This window comes from Myodes glareolus, chromosome 9, assembly GCF_982192425.1.
Source record: "Myodes glareolus chromosome 9, mMyoGla1.1, whole genome shotgun sequence".
NCBI classification, from domain to species: domain Eukaryota; kingdom Metazoa; phylum Chordata; class Mammalia; order Rodentia; family Cricetidae; genus Myodes; species Myodes glareolus.
Window position 1 is genome coordinate 3,988,586 of NC_142034.1, and position 11,541 is coordinate 4,000,126.

Genomic DNA, 11,541 nt, shown 5'->3' on the forward strand with positions numbered 1-11,541 from the left:
TCTCTCTATGTAGACCTGGTCTGTTCTGGAACTCTCAGAGATCCACCTGCCTCAGCCTCTCAAGTGCTGGGATTGAAGGTGTGGGCTACCACCACCTGGTTTTGTCACTTTTAAAATGTTAAGGTGAAGACCATCATAAACAGCTTCCTGGGCACACATGCTTTTCCTTCTATGGTGAAAACATAGAAGAGTTGCTGATGATAGAACATGTATGCTTTCAGATGTTTGAAAACACACACAAACACACACACACGTACGTGCACACACACACACGCGCACGCGCACACACACACACACACACGTACATGCCATAGCACACTGTAGAGATGCAGAGAACAGTTTTTTGGCCCCAGTTCTTTCCTGCCTCCTTGTTGAGATAGTGTTGTTGTCCGCCGCTGCCCTGTGTGCTCTTAGCTAGCTGACCCACAAGCTTCCAGTCTATTCTGTCTCCACCTCCCATCCTCACTGTCGGAGTCCTGGAATTGTCGACAGGTGACCCAGCACCTGGCTTTTAAGTGGGCTCTAGGGATCCAACCTAAGGCTGTCAAGCTTGTGTGGGGCAATGATCTGCTTCAATTGCCACTAGATACAATGTAGTGTCACCTGGGAAGACAGTGTTATTGAGGGATTGTCTACACTGGGTCCGTGGGTGGGCTTGTCTGCAGGGGAGGGACCTAAGTTAATTGGCAGGGGAAGACCCAGCCCACTGTGGGCAGCCCCATCCTCCAGGCAGCGGGTCCTGAACTGTGTAGAGTAGAGGAATGGAAATGAGCACACTCATCACAGTGACCGTGTGAGTTTCTTCTTCTCTGCTTTTCACAATGTGACAAGACCCTGCCTCAACTTCCCCACACAACGGATAGTAGCCTGGACCTGTAGGCCCTTTCTCCTCAAGTAGCTTTTTGTCAGGGTGGTTTGTCCTAGCAGCAGGAATGAAACCAGGACACTCAGCAAACGTTTTTTCCCACTGAGCCATCTTCCTAGCCCCACGTTTTCATTTTGTTGTGGTTTAATTTTTTCATATTTATTTATTTATCCTTTGAGACAGTGTCTCACATAGATCTAGCTGTCCCAGAACTTTCTTGGTCAACCAGACTACAGTCAAGCTCACAGAGCTCTGTCTGCCTCTGCCACTGCGTGCAGGCATCAAGAATATGCATCATTACACCCAGCCCACATTTTTGTTTTAATAGTCACTACTGAAGTGTCATCCAAAGGGGCTCGGCCACGGATTGCCCCCTCAGCTTAGGATCGGTATAAATTCAATTCCCCCACAATCTTTTAGACATTGGTACTGGACTTGCTTCCCGCTTCCCTGATAGGTGGACACCAGGTACAATTGTTGGTTTGATGTCACATGGCATAATCTTTAGAATTGCCCAGGTGCCTGGACACAGCAGCTCCTCCGTGGCAATTCCAGGAAGTTCTCTCCCCTCTGGTGGGAGGCGCCTGCTGCACAACGTGGATTTTCCTCCTGCATACGTGAAGGGAGCACATGTATGTACAGCTCACCTAGCCCTTCAAGTGGCTCACGAGCAGGGTTTGATAATTTCACGTGGACAGACACGTGTGGCCAGGTTGTCTCCTGCTCAGTATAGCTGTCCCTACCTCAGGGTCACCCCTGCCAGGCTCTGCCCCTTCAAATGCCCCTGAGAAAGTGGGCTGGTCATCCCTGGCAGGCTCCATCCCTTCAGATGCCCCTGGAGGGTGAGTTTGTCATCCTCCCCCCCTCCAAGCTCCACCTCCTCAGACGCCCCCTGGGGAGGTGGGTCCATTTTCCCTTTGGTTAAGGACTTTGGATCTCACTCTTTCTTGCTGAGCCTTTTTTTTTTTAAACTACATGTTTTCTTTGACAAATGTCCATTTCATCAAGGTTTTCAATGCAGGGTTTTAAATTACTCTTGCTCATACTGTTGAATCCTTTGATTTAAAAGAAAAAAAAAAAGCACCCTAGTCCCTGTGTGCACTCTCTGCGCACAGACCTGAGTCCGTGTCTGTCTCTCTCTCTCTTTTTTTTCCCCTTTCTTTCCTGATTCTTTTTGTTGGCATATCCTCCTCCTTTTGTTTGTTTTCTGTTTCTCTAATTTCTGCCTTTATGGTCTCGCCTACCATTTTCTTTGGATCTGTTTTCTTGTTTTCTTCCTCTTATTTCAAAAGTGGGAAGTTTGCTTGCCTGACCTGCGTAGTAAATGGCTCTGGTTTCGAGGTGAACGTTGAAGAGAATGGCTTAGTTTGGTTTGGTTTGTTTTCTTGTTGAGTTCTTATGCTTTTGATTTATTTTGTTTGTTTTGTTATTTAGAGACAGAGATCCTCTGTAGCCCGGACCGACCTGGAACTCAAATTGTAGCACAAGCTGGCCGTGAACTGGGAGCAAACCCTCCTATCTCAGAATCTTCATAGCTAGCATTGCAGGCCACCAGCCCTGACCCCACTAGCCACAGGCGCTCAGGAAATTCTAAACACTGTGTTAAAAGTCCTACTCTTAGTTCCTAGATGACCTGTCACAGAGGTATTGACCGGTGGGGCTGAAGAGATGGCTCAGCAGGTAGGAGCACTAACTACTCTTCCAGAGGACACTGGTTCTGTTCCCAGCATCTACACGGTGGCTCACAGCCATCTTTAACTCTAAGAGATCCCATATCTCTTCTGAATTTCATTGACTGTTTCAGAGGATTCAACCCCTCTCATGAGCTCCTGAGGTTTATTACTACATTTATTTGTTTGTGTGTGTGTGTGTTTGTGTATGTGTGCATGCACACACATGTATTCAATTACGCATGCCAAGGTGTGCATGTGTGTAGATCAAAGAACAACTTGCAGAACTCAGTTCTCTCCTTGCACTATGTGAATTTTTAAAAAATATTTATTTATTTATTTATTATGTATACAATATTCTGTCTGTGTATGCCTGCAGGCCAGAAGAGGGCACCAGACCCCATTACAGATGGTTGTGAACCACCATATGGTTGCTGGGAATTGAACTCAGGACCTTTGGAAGAGCAGGCAATGCTCTTAACCTCTGAGCCATCTCTCCAGCCCGGCACTATGTGAATTTTGGCGATTCATTTGATTCAAGTCTCTCTCTCTCTCTTTTTACATTTATTTATTATATATTCGGTGTTCTGCCTGCATGGCCGCTTGCAGCAGAAGAGGGCATCAGATTTCATTCTAGATGGTTATGAGCCAGAGCCATCATGTAGTTGCTAGGAATTGAACACAGGACCTCTGGAAGAGCAGCCAGTGCTCTTAATGACCCCCCCTTCTTTCTCCCATCATTCTCAGTTTGGTTCTCCCACCTAACCTTATCCTGTTCAACTATTGGCCAGCCAGCTTCTTTATCAAACCAATCACAGTAACGTATATTCACACAATGTAAAGGAATATTCTACATTTGACTGCTGGGCAGTCAACCACAATTTTACTATCTTAAAATTAAAACCTTCCTTTTTAATTAGACAAAAAGGTGGAAATGCTGTGGAATAATTCTTTTGTTCACTGTGAGTACATATTACTCTCATTGATTAATAACAAGCTGACTGACTGATGGTTAGACAGGATTTTCTGGGCAGAGAGAATGCTGGGAAGAAAGGCAGAATCTGAGGAGTCTCAAGAAGTTGCCAGTAGACACAAAGAGAAATGAGATGAACATGCCATACTGAGAAAAGGTACCAAGCCACATGGCAAAGCGTAGAGAAGAAATATGGATTAATTTAAATGTAAGAGTTAGCTAGAAGCAAGCCTGAGCTATTGGATGAGCATTTATAATTAGTATTAAGCCTCTGTGTATTTATTTGGAAGCTGCTGGTGCAGAAGGAAGACTCCAACTCCACCAACCCTGGCCCAGTGACTTTCATTCCTGGCATTCATTACTTACCAGTTCTGATACTTCACCTATCAATTGCATGTCTCCCTGTTGGTAGCAACCTATAAATGGCAACTTCATCTTTCCCTCTCCAATCCTGGCCTCATCATTGACTTTTCTTGCCTTAGTGATCTGTGTCCACCCTCCAAACCAACCTTAAATGTAAGGGTGTGGCTAAGATGGAACTCAGTGGTGGAGCCATCTGTAGCTGTCAGTCACAGGCAGTTAGGACAGATGCAGAGAGAGGCAAGGAATGCAGGTAAGATAAATAGCCATTAGGCCCCGGGCCTGCAACATCCCAACACTAATGCAGTCGCTGAAGTTCTAGTCAGTGTTGTTAGGAGGTGTGTGTCTTTCCAGGAGCCTGCCTTCATGGAATAAACCCAGTTTCCTCAAGATGTGTGCTTTTCCTCTGTGAGACTGTGCTGCTCAGGAGTGTTCTGCTTCCACTCAGAGATTGCCCAGCAGTTCTCCTTTCTTCAAATTTTCTCATTGAGCTTTAGAATCAGGCTATCTTAGGAACACTTCATTAAAATGGGAAAGATCTCCTTTTCGCTTTTCTGGAATAGTTTGTTCAAGATTATCATCATGGTTCTGTAACTTAATTAATTCATATAACAACTGGGTCCAGAGAGGTGGCTTGGTGGTTAAAAGCGCTTGCTGCTCTTGACGAGAGCTAGGTTCAGTTCCTAACACCCACGTGGCTGCTCACAGCTACCGTCGCTCTGGTTCCAGGGGTTCTGGCACCCTCTTCTGGCCTCCACAAGGTACTGCATGCACATGGTGCACATATTTCAGGCAAAACACACACACCCAAGATAAATATGTTTTCAAATCATAGTCTGTGCTGAGGAGTTTCTTTACTAGAAGCTTTTAAATTATAGCTTATACCAGATATTTCTAAAACTATCCAGCTGTTTCTGTGCTACACTAATCTCAGGAGTTGTGGATTTCTCAGGGGTGTCTATCTGTTTCACAAGCTCACTGGCATAAAGAAATGCTGTTATTCATTTATATTCCATATTGATAGACTCTGCTTTTTTTTTTACTTTTTTTTTTTGATTGTTTTTCCGAGACAGGGTTTCTCTGTGTAACAATCTTGGCTGTCCTGGAACTCGCTTTTTAGACAGGCTGGCCTGGAACTCACTGAGATCTGCCTGTCTCTGCCTCCTGAGTGCTGGGATTAAAGGCGTGTGACACCACTGCCCAGCTATTATATTTTTTGAAATGATTTTCCTGTTTCATTATTTTATGAGTCCATGATTCTCTCCATCTCTGTGTCCCTTCCATGCTCCAAACCCACAAAATCTGCACGTTCAATAAAATAATTGTTGTTTTATAGATTACGGAATGTTAAATTCCGTATCTGATTCATTCCCACCAAGATGGCTGCTCTTGCAGGCAGCCCTGACCGGGTAGACAGTGACTCAGCTGTGTGGTCAGGTGAGATCCAGAGACCATACAATAAGCATGAACTAACATGCCCATGCGTCACTTTTGGGTCCCTGAGAGAAAGATGCAGACAAGTCTGGACAGAGACCACTGATGCTGCCACTCCACTAGTAGATGAGAGAGGGTGGGGGCAGGGGCGGGGGGGGGGGAGAAGGGAAGGAAGGGAGCAAGAGGAAACAGGATGACAGTGTAGGCGGAGACAAAGTTAGGGTGGAAGGGAGCGATTAGATGGGAAAGGAGGAAAGAGCTGGCAGACTTCTGTCACTAGGTCCCTATGGTGTCCTCACGCCTTCCCTGGAGCCGTGAGGTGCAGGCTCAGAGCAAACACATAGCCAGAGAACTTGGTGATGCCCCCGATGCCGCCCTGAGGTTTCCAGTGGTCAGCAGCTACAGAGCTCACATTGAGGAAGATACGAAAGAACAGACCTCATCACAATCAACCACTCAGGAAGGGAAGTCTCAACTAGGCCAGAGGTGACGGGGTGTGACTGGGCTGCAAATAGCTTAGGTCTGAACCCCAGATGGCTGTGGAGGCCGACCTCTGCACGACACACATCCGGACGGTGGCAGCCCTCACCACCCTTGCCCTCTGTGTGACCCAAACCCCACACACTGAACAGTACCTTCCTCTGCATGACCGTTCTATCCTGCGTCTTTATGATTTCCCTTTTCATGTATGAGTGTGTGGTGGGTGAATGTGTATGGAGTATACATATGTTTGTGGGGGGACGGTGCTCAGGTGGACGTCAGAGGACAACCTACAGGAGTCGATTCTCCTGGCTTCTGGAATCTAACTCAAATGGTCAGGCTTGGCCTCAGCAAGCTCTGAGCCATCTTGCCAGTCCTAATATCCTTTAAAAAGAAAAAAAAAATAAGTGTGTGTGTGTGTGTGTGCGTGTGTGTGTGTGTGTGTGTAAAACATTCAAGTCTGCAAAAGCATCTGTCATCTAGAGGGAGGGAAGGACAGTGGGAATCCTCTTTTATGGAGCTTCTGCATTACTCTGACAGGTCTCTCATGGAAACTGAAGTTCTCTGTCGCTCAACCAGGCTGATGACCAGTGAGCCCCAGAGACGGCTTCCTTTCTTTAAAAATAGATAGATAGATAGATAGATAGATAGATAGATAGATAGATAGATAGATAGACAGGCAGACAGACAGGCAGACACACAGTGTCTGTGATGTTTGGAAGTGAGTGTCACAGTGCATGCAAAGGTCAGAAGGCGTGATGTTTGGAAGTGAGTGTCACAGCGCATGCAGAGGTCAGAAGGCAGTCTGCACGAGTCAGGTCTCTCCTTCCCTCAGACCCCAGGGACTGCACTCATTCTGCTGGGCTTGGCTGCAGATGTCTGTACCCAGTGAGCCATCTTGCTGATCCCCCATGGATCCTCTGTCTCACCTACTCTACCTCCCAGGCTGGGGTTGCAGAAATACCTGGCGCCACCCAGCTGTATACATAGCTCAGGCCTCTCATGGTCATTCACAGTCAGCAAGCATGCTCATCCCCTGAGCCACCTCCACTCAGCTGCACTGCCTCACACTGGGAGGTGACAACCTCTCCCACCGCTGGCTTCAGTAAGCCACATCTTCCCTCTTGTTTCTTAGACCACCTTGTCGGGTGTTTGTTCACCTGCTGATTCTCTCTGTATCTCCTATGGCCTGCTTGTCTCTCTCTGCTGTCGTCCTTATAAGGAGGTTTCACAGCTGACCAGCAAGTCCCAGGGCGCCTCCTGTTGGCCCCCTGGCACTGGGATCACAGAGACATACCATGGCGCCCGGCTTCTGTATGTGGATTCTGGGGACTGAACTTGGGTCCTCATGCTTGCTCAGAGGGCACGTTACAGACTCATCTGTCTATCCAGCCCCAAGGCCTCATTTTGACATCATCAAGACATAGAATGTCCATAATATGTCCATTTAAGATGCACAGTCCAGCTGGGCATGGTGGCACACACCTGAAATACCAGCCCCTGAGAGGCAGAAAGAGGAGGATCAGTAATTCAAGGTCAGCCACATCTACACTGCAAGTTCAAGGTCAGTTTATCTTACGTGAGACTGTCTCAAATAAACCAAAAATGTACTCAATTCTGTGGCATTTAGTATATTGACAGAGTGTGCAACTAGGCCACGATTCAATTTTAGAATAGTTAATCACTCCAGACGAAAGTCCCGTCAGTGACCATTCTCTGAATGTTCTCCAACATACACAGTCCGGGTAAGCCATGGTCTTCCTCCGTGCACTCCCTCTTCTGGACACTCCCCACATGTGAAGCGGTGCCCTGTTGTGACCCTCCTCCATGGTTCATCCGCTCAGCCTATTTGAGGCCCACCGCTTGCTGTGACACACGGTAGCAGCTCACCCCCTCTACCGCTAAGCAATTGGCCTCTTGCATGGTTACCTCGCCGGCCGGCGTGTGAGTGTGCGGCTTCTGTTTGACTCCAGTGTGCTGTCGCCCTGAGCCCGGATGCATGACGTGGGAGCCTGTTTTTGTTTCTCTTCAGCATGTGCTTACCAGTGGCATTTCTGAATCACAGCAACTCTATACTTGACATTTTGAGGAACTTCCAAGCTGTTTTCCAAGGTTGTTGTTATTATTATTATTATTATTGGCAAGTGCTATTCACTTAGAATCAGCAGCAAGCATAACTGCTCTGGCATGCCCCCACTCACTGGCTCCTGCATTTCCAGCTGGTCCTTCCTCCGTCACCATGCCCACTCCAGAATACTTGCAAGTTCTGCATATTTGCCAAGGTCCTCTCTTCCTCTCTCTCTTTTCTTCCCTCCCTCCCCCTCCCATTCTTGTCTGGGCTCCCACAAGTGTGTGTGTGTGCGCGTGCGTGTGTGTGTGTGTGTGTGTGTGTGTGTGTGCGCGCGCTCAGGCACACTTGTGCGTGGGTGCTCGTGCTTGTGGGGAGCAGAGGATTTTTTTTTTAGATTTATTTATTATGTATACAACATTCCTTCCATGTATGTTTGCATGCCAGAAGAGGACACCAGATCTCATTATAGATGACTGTGAGCCACCATGTGGTTGCTGGGAATTGAACTCAGGACCTCTGAAAGAGCAGTCAATGCTCTTAACCTCTGAGCCATCTCTCCAGTCCAAGGATCTTTTTAAGTTGCTTTCCGCTTTTTTTTTTTAATTGTTATTTGACAATTTCATAGATGGTAAAAAGCATTCTGGTTACTCTCTCCATTCACCCTCTCTTATCCAACTTCCACCGCCATCAAACCCCAACCCAACACACGCACACGTGCATGCATGCATGCACGTCCCTCTCCCAGATTCTATGACTCTTGGTGTTGCTTTGTGACCCATTTAGTTTAGCCCGGACCACAGTATCTGCACAGCTTGGCACGACTCCAGCTGGCTCCGTCAGGACTGCTGCTTTGTTATCCGGGTACCCTGGAGCCACCTCTACCCTGCAGGACACACTAAATCCTGAGACAGCAGCTGAGGGTAGTTAGTGTGCCAGCCGGTGGTGCCCAGTCTGTCGTTTGGCTGTCGCTGAACAGGTTAACAGTTTCAAGGAAGGCCAGTGTATTCTGGTCACACCTCACCTCTGTCTAGCTTAACACCCGTGTTGGACAGTTGCCGTGACAGCCTGGCTGGAAGACGTGAATGAAGGAAGATTTATCTGGGTTCCTGGGTTCAAAGAAGGACCGTCCCCATCCTGAGGATAAGATACATACAGATAAGCAGCAACAGAGAGGAGCCATGACAAGATAAAACTCAAAGGACACAAGTCCTGTGACCCACTTCCATCCGACACCTGCCAGCAGTCCGTCTGAATTATGAACCCACCAACGAATTGCACTGATTGCCAGAGCCCTGATGAGCGACAGTCCCCCCAAACACACCCAAGGGTGCCTTGGTCATCTCCTGAGAATATTTTCATTCAATCAAGCTGACGGTCAAAATCAACCAGGCAGGATGCGAGGTCCCACCTCTGGCTTCACAGAGCTAGTGTCCACCTGTCTTGCTGCCACACAAGACATACTTCTGTTAATACCTGCTTTGTGGTCCTGACTCTGTCTCTAAGTTGACGACACTTTTTCCTGCTGACACCCGGTCCTTGTTCATCCGGCTTGGTTTTCCTGAGGTCTCCTGCCCTCTCCTCCGCCTTCACCCTTTCCAAACTAGCTCCTGGGCATTTTCTTCTGGCTCACCTCCTTGTTTGCTGGCTTTTTCTTCACCTTTGTGTATTTATTGTATTCTGTGTGTGATTAAATTCGTCCATAGAGTTCTTGGTTTCATTCGTTTAGTTTTCCACTTCTAGTGTTTTCCGTATGGTTCCAGGTCATCGTTCCATTCTCTGCTACAATCCCCAGTCTTGTCTTCCTCGATCTCTCCGGCTGCAGCAAGTGTATTATCTTAAATGTTGTGACAGCTCTGTGTCCTCCCCTGCCTGGTGAGCCTGCATGCATTCGTGCGCCTGTCCTTAGCAAGCAGGCCTTCCAGCCGCGTGGACGTTAACTTAGCACAGCTCCGTGGAGCAGTCAGAAGGGCATTTTCTCTGGCAAGGCAGGAAACATTCCAGACTCCCTACAACACACAGGTTTCGAGTCCCATGTGTAGGATTCTCTGAAGTGTGGCCTCTTTGTCTGCACAGGCCATCTGTTCCAGGAGGAATGGGCCGGACTCCATCCTGTGCTGGGAGGGGCTGGACGTTAGGGCCCTTGAGGTGATCCCGCCTTTCTGATCCCTGCCCAGCAAGGCAGGGATTTGAGAGAGAAAGGCCCGGTCTCCATTACTTGTCCCTCTGGAATGTTCCCCTGGCCCCTGCGTCAGCCTCTCAAGCGTGAGTGATCTCACACACTAGATGTTGAAAACTGTTTGATCGGCAGTGTTCTCGGGGGGGGGGGGGGTCCTAGCTCTTATTCTCCTGTCCTACCTTACTGGCTGCTGACTCTGCCTCCACCTCTGCCAAGTCATGATGGGTGGATGCTGAGGATCATAACTCAGAAGGAGAGGCGCAGAGAACCCGATCGTGTGTGTGAAAGTGTGTGTATGGTATGTATGGCAGTACGTTAATGTGTATGAGTATGTGGGTGCATGTGTGAATATGAATGTGTCTATACGCTCATGGGTATGTGACCATTCTGTTATACAACTCAGCAATGCAAAGTGCGGCTGCCATTCAAAGGTCCCTATTAGTCATAGTGTTGTATAACCATGATGGGCAATCTTAGAATGTTTTCATCAAACAACAAACTAACCAACCAATAAACAAAACCAACGCAGACCGGGTGGTGGCAAGCCTTTAATCCCAACACTCGGGAGGCAGAGGAGGGTGGATCTCTGTGCGTTCGAGGCCAGTCTGGTCTATAAAGTAAGTTCCAGGACAGCACACATTAGCTGTTGTTCTCATTCTCCCTGCCCAGCCCCAGAGATGCTGGATCAACTTTATAAGATTTTTGCCCTCTTGCAGAGGACCTAGGTTCAGTTCTCAGAGCCCACAGCTCACAACCATCTGTAACTCCAGTTCCAGGGCCTCTGACGCCCTCTCCTGGCCTTTGAAGATACTCACACATGTGGTGGGTATATATGCAAATAGACAAAACACTCATACAGATAAAAATCAGTCTTAAGAAGGGCATCAGGGCACCAGGGCACATGCCTGCAATCTTGGCACTTGGAGGCTGAAGTCAGAGGACTGACTGCCCCGAATTTGAGGCTTGAGACCAGCCTGGGTTACACTATAAAATATAGTCTATAAATAAATAAATGGCAAAAGCAGAAACATTGACTTCTGGGCACGGTGTGGCTGTTGCACTCTTGGAGACAACAGTTGTGATTTCTTGCACATGACTCAGTCATGGGACTGGGAAGTGGTCTCCTGGTCACACCCCTCTCTGAGGATTTACACCTAGGATATGTTCTTCACTGGTAGGATGTCTATGCTCCTGTAAACAACCCTACTGAGACTCATTTGGAGACATACACACACACACATATACGTGTGCGTGCACACACACACACATACATACACACATACACACACATATACACACATACACACATATACACACATACACACATATACACACATACATGCACACATATACACACATAAATGCACAAACACATTCACACATATATACATATACACACATATACACATGCACACGCACATATATACACACATACATGCATATACACACATAAATACACACATATACGTGCACAGATATACACACATACATGCACACACAGAGACACACATA